Below are 18,009 nucleotides of genomic sequence, written 5' to 3'. Positions count from 1 at the left end.
ACAAAAATATTGTATATCCACAAGTACTGGAGAATCAACCATATAAGAAACATGCATTTCCTCTTTCTTTTTGGATTTTTCCCATTTCACCAAATTGAGCCACGGCAACGCATGTCAGGGTACAGCTAATATATATATATATATTAGCTGTACCCTGCCACGCGTATATATATAATACGGCACAATCACGTTGACATACCAGTTCTTGCCAGATCACCAAAGTTAAATAACGTTAAACAAAGTTGAGCCTAGTCAGTACCAGATGGGTGACAATTTGGGAAAACTGTATGTACCGCGCCGAATCGTAAAAATTTCTAGGTTGGAATCTGGGAGCGCATTAATTCACTGGGAGAGATGCACCCCAGCCTTCATTAAGACATGTATCTAAGAGAAAGAAACTCTGATGTAAAAACCTGCGGTCTACTGTATACTTTGTCCTGTGACATTCATCTGCACCGACAAAGGTTAGCAGTAATACCAAAAAGTGTGGTTGGCTCTACACAAAGTCTTCACTACTATAAACAAATCGTCTGTGCGGATTTCCGAGCAACTTATTTGTTGTGGTAGGTATAAACAGACAAAGGAAATTAAGATTAAACAAGTATAATTTTTTTAAAAACGCATTATTCCATTTGCGTTTTGTCCTCTTCTTTTTACTTTTATTCTTATTTCTATGTTTCTTCTTGTTTCCCTTTTTTCCTGCACTGTCTCTATATCCAGCACACAACTTGACCTCCATAAGCGACCGGTCAAACTGTTTTATGGGTCTCTTGAATTTTATTTAAAGAGATATCTTTTCTGCTATATATACATATATATATATATATATATATATATATATATATATGTGTGTGTGTGTGTGTGTGTGCGTGTATATATATATATATATATATATATATATAGAGAGAGAGAGAGAGAGAGAGAGAGATGTTATTTGTTTTTGTGATACGTTTTGAATGAATTCAATTATTTACGAAAGTGCATTTTTACCTAAATGCGAGTTGGGAATAATGTTCCATTTAACCAATTTGGTACCCCCACATGGGGAGCGGTATATATATATATTATTTTTTAAATATAATTATCCACTGACACGTTTATTTTTTATAAGATAATTATCCACTGACACGTGTTTCGTCGTCTACAACTCATCAAAGTGGCCGAATCTGGTCCATCTCACCGACAATTAGGATTTATCGCGATTTATTTAGATGTTTTGGCGATACGTTTTGAATGAATTCAATTATTTACGAAAGTGTATGTTTACCTAAATGCGAGTACGTATATATATATATATATATATATATATATATATATATATATATATATATATATATATATATATATAAATGTAAAGTTGGTTCGTTCTAAAGAAATAAAATCATGTTTATACGTTACCAATTTATTTGAAATTTTCAGACAACCCATTTTTAGAGTCGAGATATGTTTTTATGTTATTAAAATAAATTTACCTAATTAAAATTAAAATATTAAATAAAATAAATATATTTATTTATCGTTTCTGCGAATCTGTTCTGTTGATAAAACTGAACTTCCGGTTCGATTCATTTCACAGCCACGAATTGACGAAAGGTTTAATTTTCTGTTAACTCGATAAGTAAAAAAAAAACATATTTCATTTGTTTATCTTCCAAATTTTTTAATTTACACATCTTTTCTTTATTATATAAGGCTAAAAAAAAAAAAAAGTTTGTTGCTTGCTTTTGAGTTTGTTTTTTTTTTCTATATAAGATTACTCATGCAGAGAGTGATCCGTGCTGAAATAATGTTATTATTTAAAAAGTCATTCTTAACATGAGGAGGTAAGGATATTTTGTACCTATTCTGTACTTTAACCTTACAATTGAATAAATAAAAAAAAACATATCGTAAAACGTTATTTAAACGTGGAAATATGATTTAAAAAATAGCGCGGCTCTCTGCATTAGCACCATTTTTATTTATTGTTGTTGTTTCACGAATTTTCGGCCAATTATTCCTCTGGCCTTCATGAAAAGAAGTCCTTTTATAAATGTTCAGTAACTTTTTCCTTTTATTATTCTTAAAGAGTAAAACTTTTCTTATTCATGAAAGGAGTTAAGCCTACGTAAATAAATAAATGTTTGTACACGTGACAAATTATCAATAAATGGTTTAGTTACTTTTTTAAAAAAATGTTTGTAAAAGTGCGAATGGCGACGTTGTTGTACAAACATTACTCCCATGCTTAATTTCTATACTTATAGGTTTTTGGAATTTTTTTTCACTGGATTATTATTGATTGGACACTAATTAAACAGATTATTAAAAAAAAAAATGTAAAAAAGAAATCATTATTTCGACATTTGAAAGTGGTGCTCACTTTTTAGTTACAACGTTCTGATAAATCAGTCACCCATTTTGTAAGCAATAAAAACGCGGTATATCAAAACCATAGAAAGTAAAAATAATGAGTCTCTACCGCATTTGTAAGTCAGAAATATATTTGTTTCTCAAAGAAAAAAAAATAGAGAGAACAGGACTTTTTTTTTATTGTTTTCATGAAAATAAAGTTTCGAGATTTTTAGTTATTTTTTTTTTTTTTACTTATTTAGTCAGTTTGTGTTTTTTTTTTTTTTAATTGTTTTTGTGAAAGGTGAGTTTTTTTTCAAAACTTTTGTTTTGTTTCTTTTTAATTTTTTTAAAGTATTATAAATTTCACTAACATGCTGGAGAAATGTTTAATAATTTGGTATTTTTTTAGATTAGGTCCACCTCCACAATTTTCCTTTCAATGACGACATTTATAGGTTTCCGAGTATGCTGAACACGCAAATTGCATTGAAATTTTGCGGAAATAAATAGTTGTATTATGCATTGTATTCTTCGGCGGCCATATTTTTACATGCACACGCGCCATAAACAAATACACACACGTAAAAAAGATGGTCGCCAAAGATTACAATGCATAATACAACTTTTTATATCTTGATAACTACTTATTTCTGCAAAATTTCGATGCGATTTTCGTATTCAGCATAGTCGAAAACCATTTCAAGTCGTCATTTAAAAGAAAATTGAGGAGGTGGACCTAATCTAAAAATTTACCAATAATTTTTAATCCCGTACGCCTCCCGATACATTGCTTCGTCAACATGCGACCATTTTATATCTCCCGAAGACACTTCCGTATTTAGAAAAAAAATAAATAAATAAATAAAAAGTGACCGATTTACCAGAACGTGGTAACTAAAAAGTGAGTATCCCTTTCAAATGTTGAAATGATTTTTTTTTTCAATTTTTTTTCATAATCTGGTTAGTGTTCAATCAATAATAATCCAGTGAAAAAATTTCAAAAAACCTATCAGTATAGAAACTCCACCACGTAAGTAAATAAATAAAAAATGTTACGTGCGCATGCGTTAGCCTTGACTAGGTGGGTACTAAGGGAACGACCATTAAATAATTCTGCGGGTCGCCATGGAACTCAACGCCCAAGGAGTATCAAAATAGTTTTCATGATCTGAAGAAATTTTTTTTTGAAAAGTGGGTGATCACTTTTCCATCTAAATTTAACTTAAAATGAGCACCCACTTTCTGGCCACCTGAGGAAGGGGCATTTATTTTCGTGTTTATTGGCTTAAAGGTTTTTTTGACAAGGCAGTTTGGTACGCGAATGCATATTTAACAGTTTTCGTTTATGCTCACGCATAGCATAAACAAAGGCTACGTCTGTGAAATGGAAAATAGTCCCAGAGTTCAGGGGTTAATACCATGCAAAAGAAATCAAACAAAAAGACTTTTTAGCCAAGAAACACACAGAAAGAAAAAAAAAAATAGCATCCATTTTTTTTCTATAGAATTCATTTGCTGTTTTCATTGAAAACTATTTTCCCCCGGATTTTTGATATAATTTTCCATTAAGGGCTGTGCGTCTCACGTTCGTAAATAACAACATTTTTTTTTGTAGATTTTGGTGTGCTAAAAACGAATCTGCAAACCGTTTCCGTCACAAAAAAATAGTTTTTATGATATGAAGAAATTACTTTTTCGAAAAAGTGGCGATCACTTTTCCATGTAAATTTAACTTAAAATGAGCACCCACTTTCTAGCCACCTGAGAGAGGGGGGATTTTTTCCCATGTTTATTGGCTAAACAGCTTTCGTTTATGCTTACGCATAGCGTAAACGAAGGCTACGGCTGTTAAATGGAAAATAGTCCCAGAGTTCAGGGGTTATTACCATGCAAAAGAAATCAAACAAAAAAACTTTTTAGCCAAGAAACAGAAAAATGCCCCTCTCTCAGGTGTCCAGAAAGTGGGTGCTCATTCTAAGTTAAATTTACATTGAAAAGTGATCACCCACTTTTCGAAAAAGTAATTTCATGAATGTCATGAAAACTTTTTTTTTGCTACGTAAACGGTTTGCAGATTCGTTTTTAGCACACCGAAATCTACAATAAAATATTTCGTTATATATGAACGTGAAACGGGCCTTAAAGTAAAATAATACCGGATTTTTTTTAGCAGATTTGCCGCTTAGTTGTACAAATATCCTCAAACCAGGTAATCACTAAAAGGGATTTTTAAAAGTCGTCACCTGTATCGAGCAAAAGTTTAAAACCACCGATTATATGCCAGCCTACATCATGGTAACATATATTGAGTGAGTTCCTAACAGTATTTTTAGTTTAAACTCATTTTCCCAAAATTTCCCCAAACTTAACATGTTCGATACAGTCTGCCGCCATTTGTATTTTTCAGATATACCGATAAACATTGAATGTTTTTGAACCGATTATACATTACATAAAAACACTAAAATCTTATCCAGTTAGGTAGAACACTTACTTTTCTTACCTTTGATAACATTTATTTGTTATATATTTATTTTTTGACAACTTCTTTGTATCTGTGTTTAGTAATATAAACCATTTTCATTTAATGTAACGTTTAGTCGGCTCGAAAAACAGTGTTTATTGGTGTATTTGAAAGCTACAAATGGTGGTGGACACTGTTGATTACTTTAAGTTAGAGAAAGTGAGTTAAAACTAAAAAACTATACAAAATACTGTCAGAAACCTATCCATTATGCCAGCCTATGTCATGGTAACATATGTTCGGTGAGTTTCAGACATTGTTTTGTATAGTTTTTAGTTTTCAACTTACTTTCCCAAACTTAACGTATTCAACAGAATTCGCGACCATTTCTGTTTTTTGAGCCAATTAAACATTTTACATTACATAAAAACACTAAACAATTATCCAATTAGGTAGAAACATAAATTACCTTACCTTTGCTTTCATTTATTTGTTTTTGGACGACTTTTTCGAATCTGTGTATAGTAACCCCCTCCCCCCACCATCAACCAAATATTAATTACTAAATCACATTTTTTAAAACAACAAAAACAAAAAGCATTTAGCGTTTCAACATTTTTGCTACGTTCGGCTTCATCCACTGATTGTTGGTCAAGTCCAAAACATGAATGATTGACAGAAACTCTCGAGGATCCAGATCAAATTCTGCAAGAGCACCATTTTTTTCAGTTTCGCCTTCTTTTTCACTTTTTGCAGTGGATTGCTGTACTAATATAAGAAACATGCATTTTCTCTTTTATTAAATTTTTCCATTACACCAAATTGAGCCACTGCAACGCGTGGCAGGGTACAGCTAGTATATATATATTCACTATTACCTCCTCTCCTTACAACTAACACCTCACCCCAGTAATAATAATATAGACTTCTAATGATAAAGCTTCCACCAGACTTTAAAATATTTTCGCTGGACCCATAAAGAAATTTATACAAGAACATGCCCGACTCGGATATCTATTCAGCTATGCGGATTACCCAATATACAGCTTGGATCTTATTACCCAACTGCTTTAAAGAACGTCCACCTTGGATTTTACCACGAAATCTGGATCTACAATTTTCATATACTTTTCTTCAAATCCTCTTGCTACATGACTTCTGATTAATGAATAATTTTGACTTTGACTTTCCATGTCTCGTAGACTTTAGCAAATAGGGTACATACCTTTATAAATATTTGCTAATATTTTCTCCTCTGATGAGATGGTAGACATCAAAACTATATAGGTTAAGGAGATTAAATTTCTAAAGTATTTTTTGTCTTGCTTAGAATAATAAAAATCTTTGATATGAAACTCAAACACTTCATTTCAATAAGGGTTTTTTGAAAGTCATTGAATCACTACAATTAATATGTGTGTGTGTGTGCGTGTGTGTGTGTGTGTTTAACTCTTTTTCAAAGTGCTTTTTAACATGCTTCATTAAACTATCATCCTTATTTTAATAGATGGAATCGCCCGATAGTCGAAGAAGATTTTAGAAACTCGGTCGAACGGTTCACAGAGTGCTATAATTATATCGATATATCCCTAGTGTTACACCACTCTATTGATGCAGTTACGCTTGCTAACGCACATACAATGTTTTAATGACTGGCGGTTATGCTGTCGCCAATTGATTTTGGCAAATACGTGCTGTATCCCAAGTCATATACTACAATTGAACTATATATTATTCGTTTATTTATTTATTTATTTGTAAAAAAAAATCCCAGGTAATGCCGGGTTGGGACAACTAGTATATTTACATGTCTAATGGGTAGAACGTTAAAGTCTATTAAATTCCTATTTCATAATTTTATGAGTTCACGTAAACGCCTGTGAACACGAGTGAGGCTGTGTGCGCATTCAGAGCATTAAGTGCGCATGTACTTAAAAGTTACAAACAACGCCCTATCGAATGTTACGTCCGCTAATGAACATACAAAACACACACGCCAAAGTTTTGTGAAAACAACTGAACTCCACTAACATGTGTATCAATTTAATAGTACATATGACCAGGAATTGTTGAAGAAAAAGCAAATTGGGTGAACTCTTTGTGAACGGCATGAGAACACTCATATATAGAAGTATACATGATACGCAGGCAGCGTGATAACATACTACGTAAAAAAAAAAATAAAATAAATTCCTAGCTATATAGAAAGAGTCTACTTGGCAAAGGTTTCCTATTATTGAAATCGGTAATTGATAAGCAGTACTTGTAAAAAAAAAAACAGGCGATTTTGATCAAAGTTAACACCTTACACAGCCTAACATCAAAAATGCATTTGAGACGTTTTATTACCACACAAGCAGAAAGGCCCGACATATAAAAGCAACATTAGGTTCTTTGATATGACAGTGGTGCGTTTGAAATGCATGTTTCTGTTTAAACCACAATTGTACCTTGATACTTGACTTTTTCGTTTTAAATTTTAATTCAAGCCATCAACGAATGTTTCACACTCCTATATATTTATTGTCATTGAAATCGGTGAAATCGCCCTTTACACTGTAAAGAAGTTACTATTGATTTTATGAAATTATTTTAATGTATAACGGCTTGAATTAAAGTTTAAGAGTAAAAAGTCCTACTGTTGATTTTATATACCGAGCCTTTCTGCTTATGTGGTAATAAAACTTCTCAAATGCACTTGCGATATTACACTGTATAAGGTATCAACTTTGGTCAAAATCGATTGTTCTTTCTCCCATAGAATTTTTTCGATTATCGATTATCGATACTTAGTGGAGACATTCTGAATTTCATAAAAAATAGACCAAGCTGTGGTCGGACCCCCCCCCCTCTCTCTCTCTCTCTCTCTCTCTCTCTCTCTCTCTCTCTCTCTCTCATATATATATATATATATATATATATATATAAAGTGAACGTGACTGTGTGTGTGTTCATTTCCCTACGCAATAACTCTGTTAATTTTTAGTCTACAGACTCGAAATTCGATATACGGGGTACTGAAATTTGGGAAAATTGATGTGATTGGTTTTCGGCCAGAAATTTAGCTGTTAAGGGGTCAATGTTCTACGATTTGATCTTTGAGAACTCTACCAAACTCCTCCGACAATTTGGGGTCTAAATACTTGAAATTTTAGATATAGGTTCCTTAAACATGGATCTAACTTAATAACTTCATTTGAGCCCAAAACAATAAATGTGAAGAGGTCATAATAGGGGTCAATTAAAAAAAATTGACCTTTTTTTTTTTGCTCAGCATACATTTCCAAACACCCGGGCTGAAATGCTAGTATAATATAAAGCTGAACGTGTGTGTGTGTGTGTGTGTGTGTGTGTGTGTGTGTGTGTGTGTGTGTGTGTGTGGTCGGTCGGTCGGTCACGAATAGGCTCCTATGTGGTTGACTATTATAGAAAACTGATCACGTATAATTATAGAAGATGTATCGAGACACAGGAATGGGTATATTTGATCTGGCATAATGATGATTCATTAAAATTGTGGAGTCTGCGTACGCGCCTGGTCCACAAAGTATGGAAATAAAAAATTAAAAAATTAAAAAAAAAAAACGTTTACAATTGTTTTTGATATAGATGTACATAATAATACTTTGATAAGTATGTTTTAACTTAAATAGAGATGGTATAATAAAATTATGGGGTCTGCGTTCGTGCCTGGCCTCCACAAAATGGAAATAGGCACAAACTTTAATAAAGACTTTTCATATCTATCTGCGTAAGTATACTTTGATAATTATGTTTAAGTTTGAAGAAATATGGTATGATAAAATTAGGGGGTGTTCGTTCGCGCCTGGCCTCCATAGGATGGAAATATGTCACAAAGTTTAACAAGGTTTTTTTAATATAGATCCACAGAATATTGTGATAAGTGTTTCAGTGTGAACAGGTATGGTATAATAAATTATGGGGTTTATCTATTTTATTTTTACTTTCGTCATATTTTGCTTTGGTTTTGATACTCCCAAATTTGAAGCTATCTCTTTACAACCCTTCCTTTTCATAACCTATCATACTTTCATAAATCAGAGTCCATTTTCTGTAGGCTGTTTTTGAACCCAGTCAACGACGGGTACTTTTGCTAGTATATATGTATATATATATATATATATATATATATATATATATATATATATATATATGTGTGTGTGTGTGTGTGTGTGTCACACACACACACACAGAGTTCTTTTTATATAATAGTAGACATAAAAGTCCTATTTACTTACCTCCCCACGAAGACAGAGTTAGACACAAGGTCAGTTTTTAATGTGGGGAAAATCCAGTTCCCCAAAAAAGGCACTCTGGATAGAGAAAAAAAAATAAAAATTATCTCAATCATGAAGGATTTCTCCTCCACTGATCGAGGACAGAAATGTGACGTGTAGCATCAGAACAGATACTACACTTTGCGGGTTTTGTCGTTTATTTTCTGCAAATGTAAAGTTACAAATGTTATGCTACCGTTGGCTCCAAGCCAAAAGGCCAAGAACCTTCAAAAGGGATTAAATTAAAAGTGAAGATATTAAACCTGACATAGTGATATAGAACAAGAAGTAAAAAGAAGCAACCTTAGTAGAAGGTAGAATCTTCAGTGATGCTGGGTTAAATAGAGCTGAGAGGGAAAAGATGATGAAATACTAAAAGTACGATATGAAAAGAAAATGGATTCTTAAGATTTCCATCATTCCAATAATTATAGAAGCAATCGGACTCGTTAAAAAGTATTTCAAAAACTATCTGACAAACATACCCGGGGAGCCAAGTGCAAGAGAGATACAAACACTTGCACTTAAAGAGACGATCAGAATCCTAATAAGATCTGTAACGCATGAGATTGCGGGAGAGTGTCTGGCATCCGGTAGGATTCCCCATACCAATCCAGAACAAAATGATAAGAATTTCTTTTTAAAATAAAAGTTATGTACTCACCTAGATGTAGATAAATGTTAAACTGCAATCATAGACGCATAAATGTACGCACATACATCTTACATACATAGAATATGAGAACCATTAACCCAAAATATATGTCTATACAGGTTGAAACCCACAAACCATTAAATGTACGTGCACTAATATTATTACAGTTTTAATACACGCACATAAGCTATTACGCGTACATCCAATCAGACAAGCTACTAGTCGGGGCGCATAGAAAGTGTTAATATGCAAGCGGTTAAATGCCTTTGCGCCGGTATGCCGGTATGTAGACCGTTAAAAGCAAGCAGTTATACATTTTGGCGCGTTCTGATTACATCAGTAGGTCTAGATTTTGATCATATGCGACCTAGGTTGGCGGTTCTAGCAACGTGTCCCACAATGTACCCTCTCTCTCTCTCTCTCTCTCTCTCTCTCTCTCTCTCTCTCTATCTATCTATCTATCTATCTATCTCTATCTCTCTCTTCCTCTCTTTCTCTTTCTATCTATCTCTATCTATCTATCTATCTATCTATCTATCTTTTTCTCTTTCTCTTTCATCTCTCCTTTGCTCTCCTTTTTACTTTCTAGAGAGAGAGAGAGAGAAAGTGTGTGTGTGTGTGTGTGTGTGTGTGTGTGTGTGTGTGTGTGTGTGTGTGTGTGTGTGTGTGTGAGAGAGAGAGAGAGAGAGAGAGAGAGAGAGTAAAAAAAGGAGAACACATCAGTGCACAAAAATCTCCCGATTGGAGTAACTAAACTAATGGGAGAATGTTTGGCATCCGGTAGAATGCCCCATTCCCAGGAAAAACGAAGTTATAAAAAAATTAAAACAAAAAATGTGATAAAAAATTAATAAAGAAAAACTGAAATAGGGGAAACAATAAACAATTTCGTGATGAAGAAAGGGGGTGAGGAGAGGAGTGTCAATTATTTGTTTTTGTTTGCAAAACTTTTCGACCATTTCAATTACTTATACGGAAACACATTTTACCTCCCCGTCTCTTTCTCTCTCTCTCTCTCTCTCTCTCTATATATATATATATATATATATAATGTGCAAACCGTTCCGATCATTATTGATCTCATCATGCAAGAAAAAATTCTGAAAATTAAAAAAGTTAAAAACTTTTTTATTTAAAAGGAGAAAAATATATAGGTGTGTGTGTGAGAGAGAGAGAGAGAGTTCCCTTTGGACTCGAAAACGACTGGGACGATTTTTATGGCATCTCACATGAAGTACTTTATGTGCTCGGCAGTGTCCTTAGATAGGTTTTGTATCAGAATGTCTTCAATAAGTATCAAGAATCAAAATAATCCGATAAAAGCAGGAACAGGCGATTTTGAATCAGGTAAACACCTCACACAGCCTAACATCACGAATGCATTTGAAAAATTTTATTACCACACTAGCCAAAAAAGCCCAACATTTAAAATCAACAGCAGGTTCTTTCATATGACAGGGGCACGTTCGAAATGAATTTTTCTGTTTTGCACTATAATACTTGATGTTTTCATTTTAAAGTAAAATTCAAGCTATTATCACGGCACAAACATTAAGGCCAAGCATGTAAAATCAAAAATAAGTTCTTTTATATGACAGGGGCGCGTTTTAAATAAATTTTTCTGCTTAGAGCACAACTGGACAAATGATACTCAACTTTTGCATTTTAAACTTTAATTCAAGCCATTATATATATATATATATATATATATATATATATATATATATATATATATATATATATATATATATATATATATATATATATATATATATATATATATATATATATATATATATATATATATATAAAGCAATTTTATAAAATCAACAGTCGGTTCTCAACAGTGCAATATAAACTACAATATATTGTGAACTAAGTCACTGCGGGAACACACGTGAAGCTTCCTCCCGGTGCACCGTGATGAGTGGTCAATGAATCGATTTGATTGAAAAATGGGTGATTTCACCGATTTCAATAAAAATATGGGAGTATGAAACATTCGTTGATCATACCTCAATCCCGAGCAACGTCGGGTCTCCATTGCTCGGGATTGAATATATATATATATATATATATATATATATATATATATATATATATATATATATATATATATATATATATATAATGTTTATTTAGATTTAGATTTGTGCTTAGAAAAACATCGCTACCGTCGATTTCAAATCGAAAACAATGGAGGCTAATCTCTGGTCCCCTTGTGTCGAACATTCTTCAGCCTATTTCCGCGGAGACAGACATAAACAGGGACTGAAAAGATAGTGGTCCCCTTTGAAACTGACCACACTGATGCTTTTCTGATCTGCTGTAACACAAATAAAAGTATTATATATATATATATATATATATATATATATATATATATATATATATATAACTACTTAATTTACTCACATAAAATTAATATACGAAAGTATAGATTTATGCGTAAAGTTTAAGTATTTACTTCAAAAGTGCTCAATACGTAGGTAGAGCTAGTTAGTAAGTTATAAAATGTATATGGCGATTAAGCTACACTGAATATTCCGCGTTTCATCCACTCTAGGACTCTTCAGGTTTATGCGCATAAGCCTAGGATTCTTCAGGTTTATGCGCATAAGCTAGAGTGGATGAAACGCGGAATATTCAGTGTAGCTTAATCGCCATATACATTTTATAACTTTATATATATATATATATATATATATATATATATATATATATAATATATATATATATTTTTTTTTTTTCAAGAGATAAAACCCATGAATTAAAACGAGGTTATCAAGAGTGCTCAATAAAAAAAGAGCAAAGTATAATATTTTTATTTATATAGACAAATATTACATAGTCGCTACATGGTTTGGACAATTTGTTGGCAAGAAACTAAAAGTCACTCGTCAGGCGACGCAATAAAGTTTATTTGCCATCGAAGGCATCTGGTTCTAAGTTTTAAGTAACAGAAAGTTTACTGTTTATAGTAAGAACTGTCTGTTGATATGGAATGCAAAATTAAAAAAATTAACCGTTTTAAGTGAAGATTTCTATTACTTAACAAATACACGCTCGACCAGCGGACAGTTAAACCTTACACTTCGCCAACATCTGAAGGAAAGCGTACCAAGCATTATCACCGTAGTACGTAAAAGAAAGGGAAAAAAAACTATTCCCTGATAAATATTCTGTTATGAATCGAAATATCGAATTTAATGTTAATAAATAAATGTGTTATTGAAACAGATTCTGCATTTGCTTGGCCTTTAAACCGCTATTTTTTTTTAATTTTGCATTCCAAGTAGTGTTTTTACCCAAACAACATAGTAATATGCCCCGTCCCACCGAGATGTACACAGTAAATAACAGTAATAAAGTAAATAAAACGATTGCATTAATTTAAAATGTGTTGACGAAATGCATATTAAAATATGTCAAAATATCTTTAAAATCTGCCCAACTATGTTAAAATATAGTATATTACTATTATATATATATATATATATATATATATATATATATATATATATATATATAAGTAAATTATTACATATAACGAACTTCTTTGCTAGAATAAAATGTTTGAAAATGTTCACGTATGCAAATAATCCTAAAATCTATTAAAATATGTTCAAATGTTGTAAAGTATTTTTGATAATATAAAATATGGTTGTCAAAAGAAAACATACTGCAACGTATTCCAATGTATTCTCAAATCTGTAAAATGTGTTAAATTTTGTAAAGTATGTGAAAATATAGTAACGTTTATATATTATTTTAATTGGAATTCATTATTGAGATGAGTGTTATTTATATTAATTTATTTATTGCGGACTATTATTCTCATCTTTATTAGTTGTTGTTTCACGACGTTTCGGCCAACTATTCCTCTGGCCTTCGTCAGGTGGCAATTCCTATCCGTCGCGGTTATCACCTGACGAAGGCCAGAGGAATAGTTAGTTCGCCGAAACGTCGGGAAATAACAACTAATAAAGATGAGAATAATAGTCCGCAATAAATAAATTAATATATTAACGTTTGTTAAAACATATTGCTTAAATAAAATTTTCAAATATGCTAAAATGTGTTAATTATGTTTAAATTTGTTAAATTTGTGTAACAACATTTCTTCACATAAAACATATTTAGTTGTGTGGAAATAGTTTTTATCGTTGTTAAAATATGTTTGTGAAAATATGTCAATATTTGTCAAAAAATATTCTATTATTTATTAAAATCTCTACTATTATATGAAAGAAACTTTGTATGTCTGTGTGTCTGTGAGTTCATTCCCTATGGACTTGAAAACGGCTGGGTCGATTTTTATGAAATTTCGCACGAATGAATTTCATGTGCCAAACAGTGTTCTTAGATAGGTTTTATCGGAATATATCCGATAAGTATTGATAATCGATAATCGAAATAATCCGATGAAAGAAGGAACAAACGATTTGGACCGAAGTTAACACTTTACACAGCCTAACATCATAAGTACATTTGAGAAGTTTTATTACTACATAAGCCAATAGGTTCGTAATATATAATCAACAGTAGGTTCTTTGATATGACAGGGGCGCGTTCGAAATTAATGTTTTTCTATAGAGCACAACTGAATTATGATATGTGACTTTTTCATTTTAAACTTTAATTCAAGCTATTATATATAAAAATAATTTTATAAAATTAACAGTAGGTTCTCTACAGTGCAATGTAGACTAAAATGTATTCTGAAATAAGTCATAGTGAGAGGCATATGAACTTCCTCCCGGTGCACTGCGATGGGTTCCCAACTAGAGCAGGCAATCAATCAATCGATTTGGTTGAAAAATGGGCGATTTCACCGATTCTGATAACAATAAAAATATGGAGTGCGAAACATTCGTTGGTCATCATTGAATCCCGGGCAACGTTCAGTCACCATGCTAGTATGCTAATATTTGTTAAAATATGTTCGTGAAAATATATGTTAAAATATTTTTGTGACAATATAGTTGCTAAAAATATACAACTTAACCCTCCTGCTATCTAAAATATCCAGAGCTTGTACAATTTTTTCTAGTTAATTTGTAATACCATACCATTCTGCAACGCATTATCCTATTCCTAAGCCAACATAAAAATAAGAAAAGGAAACCTTTTTTTTCTTTTTTAACCTAAAGGAAAAAACAAACCATGTTAACTCCTTCCAACAGACCTGTTTGCAAATATAGCTGCTTCCACTGCATGAACTCTTACTCAGCCCTTCCTCCAGTAACAAACAATGAAATAGCAATGCCCTGCAATCACTTTGAGGAGTATAATTTTTCAGTTGATATATAACCCTTTTAAACTAACCCGTTAACATTAACTACCAACGAGGGGGACGCAGAAGTACCTGGATTAGGACTCAGGCGCGGGGAAAACCCTCTCGGTGCTGATGGACCCCTAGATCTTCCCAGATCATCCGTCTAGGAGAAGGAAAGCTCTGAAGCTAAACCTAAGAGGAGGAAGGCTTCTCCAGTCTTGGATGACAACCTTCCTAGAGCTAGTGACTCAAACAAATTACCGGTCTGCAAAACTAAACTGCTTAAGGAGTAAATAAGCACTGTCTATCGCCCGGCTTCCATACTCCTTGTTTGCCTATTAGCTAGGCATAGAGGTCGAATCATAGGGAGTCGACAGACCTTCAGTGGTCGATCTTGTTTCCTGACTAGAGCAATGAACGCCATTTTCCCCACTCCCGACACATCCTATCCCTTAAACTGGACACTTGGGAGTGCTTGAATGCCATAATGCCAGTACAAGTAGATTGGGTTGACCATTGTCTGATAGGTTGAGGGTATCGGATAGACAGTTCCTGGCTGCTGTTCCCGACTGGTAGTACAAGGGCCCTAACACTTTGGTAGCGCTTAGAGCGGCTGCTCCATCAACAGTTGTATAATATCAGGTTGTTTGTAGTGTCATGTCGCGCATGGAAAGAGACCCTGCACTCATCCCCGGTGGGCTATCCCGAGGCCACAATCCTAGTAGATGGCAGGACAACTGATGGTCTGCTTGTGTTGCATGTCTGGTATTCTGCATAACCACTTGTTCAGTCTCCCTTGCCTAAACTGAAACTCTTTAAAAAAAATGGCAGTACAATAAAAAATTACGCTAAAACCAGGCCAAAACTCAAACAAAACCAACCTGCCTTCTCCCTTGAGGCTTGCATTTACGCACATCCGTGGACTTAGACCTAATTTAAATGATGTTGAAGCATTTCTCCTAACAAACATCCCGGATATCTTAGCACTAAGTGAGACTAACCTACACTCCTCCATCCCCTCTAACTACTTTATGGATAAAATATATTAATCTATCTATGTATCCATAAAAGTGAGAATCTGTGTGAGGACACTTCTCAACCTATATACTCAACAGATTTTTAATCTAGGGACTTGAAATTTGGTATATATAATATTCAGACATGTGAAAAACTTTTTAATCGGTTTTCATCCGGAAAAAAGGGCTGCATAAGGGGTCAAAATTTTGAATTTGGTATTAAGGAGTCATTGGATTTTTATCTGTTTGTTAACTGTTTCACGAATGCGCAGGCGCAGCCATGAAACATGACAGCTTCTTTATGTTAAGAATAAGTAGGTTTGAAAAACTTCTAAAAAATTCGTCTAATCATTATCGTACTTGACTCGCTGACGTTTTGTTCAAGAGTTTTGTTTCAATCTTAGTATTGAGTATCTTTTTTTTCTTTTTTTTTTACTTACAAGATGTGAACTGTTTAGAAAAAACATAATACTCGCATGCAAATGTCTCAGTTTCTGTATGAATTAAAATATAATATTTATGCGTATTTTAGGCCCAGGCAACGCCGGGTGGTCTGCTAGTATTGGATAAAAACATGTTAAATTTAGTTTTAAATGTTAACGTTTGTTTAAATATGTTTTTTAAAACATGTTAATTATTTGTTAAAATATGTTACAATATATTTGTTAAAACATGACGCCGGTTAAATTTGAATAGAAATTAAAAATAATGGTGTAAAAATTTTATATACATTTACCTTATATTTGTAGGCTCGTTTAATAAATACTTGTTTTGAACCAGCAAAGAAAAAAGGGCAGATCGACTATTCGTGCTGTTGCAGTTCTGGCGTATACTCTTATGACATATACGCTGCTTTCTTTCTTTTCTTCTTCTTTTTTATTTTTTTGCTTTCTTTTTTTTCTTTTCTCTCTTTTTTTTTTTTCTTTTTTTTTGTTCAAATGTATATCCAGAGAATTTCGTCATAGTCAATTCATAGCTTATCAACAGTCAGTATCAGTTGATTAACAGATGGACGGTTTTAACATTTTAACATTGTTTAATCGGTTTATCCGTTTCTTTTCTATAATTATTATTTTTGACAAATAAAAAGAAAAGAGTGAAAATGTGTGTAGAAGATATATATATATATATATATATATATATATATATATATATATATATATATATATATATATATATATATATATATAGACAGGCGGACAAACAGACAGACGGGCAGAAAGGGTATACTTGTGTTAACTTGTGCTATACAAATGTTCTCTGAAATTAAAGTGCGAGCAACATATATATGAGCCATTCAGAGAGGGGTTAGTTAGCATTCATCTGCTAAAGCATTACTTCTTATTATACCTATTTACTATGCCTCCCCACGAGACAGAGTTAGACACCAGGGTCGTTTTTTAACGTGGAGAAAAGGTACAAAAATAAAAAAAAAATTGTCTCAGTCATGAAGGACTGATCCTCCACCGAAAGAGAACAAGGAATGGAAGTGCAGCATCTGAAGAGCTGACATCATGATTTTCCACACGTGACGAAATGATCGTCACACACACACATACACTATATATATATATATATATATATATATATATATATATATATATATATATATATATATATTAATTATTCCATTGTACCCAAGCTTAGGTGCCATCAGCTGGAATGAAAACTAAAACATTTAGCGTTCCAGCCTTAGTCGTTACCATTTGAGATATCACATACACAAAAATAGTTTTAAAAAATGAACCCACTTTAACGTATAAATGTATATTTGTGCATGCGTACAAGAACACTTTAAGTAGGCTTCTTTAAGTCTCATTTTGTTTCCAATTTCGATCACTTAGCAGCTATTTTTACCAGCTAAAGACCAAATTGAATTTGTTCCACAGGTTCCTAATCCCTGTATAAATCAAGTTTCAAGTCAGAGGAGTTCCAATTGACAGAGAAGTTTGGTAGAACCGTCA

General features: G+C 32.7%; 1 protein-coding gene across 3 annotated transcripts in view; it reads right to left on the bottom strand.

Moving 5' to 3' along the window:
• The window catches only part of LOC145286250 (nucleoside hydrolase-like), a 66,830-nt gene that overhangs the window by 39,565 nt on the left and 9,256 nt on the right, over positions 1–18,009 (bottom strand). The window contains exon 1 of one of the 3 annotated variants that reach the window (XM_080135070.1): positions 16,782–17,059. The exons of 1 other annotated variant lie outside the window; for it this stretch is intronic. The gene's annotated coding sequence lies outside the window, so the exon portion shown is untranslated. Of the gene's footprint in view, positions 1–9,760; positions 10,137–16,781; positions 17,060–18,009 lie in introns of those variants that run through there. One more of the 3 variants, XM_080135071.1, reaches the window with a different exon arrangement.

The sequence above is a fragment of the Euprymna scolopes genome, chromosome 10 (genome assembly GCF_053919585.1).
Source record: "Euprymna scolopes isolate OS-2025 chromosome 10, ASM5391958v1, whole genome shotgun sequence".
NCBI lineage: Eukaryota > Metazoa > Mollusca > Cephalopoda > Sepiida > Sepiolidae > Euprymna > Euprymna scolopes.
This window is presented reverse-complemented; position numbering and strand designations above follow the sequence as displayed.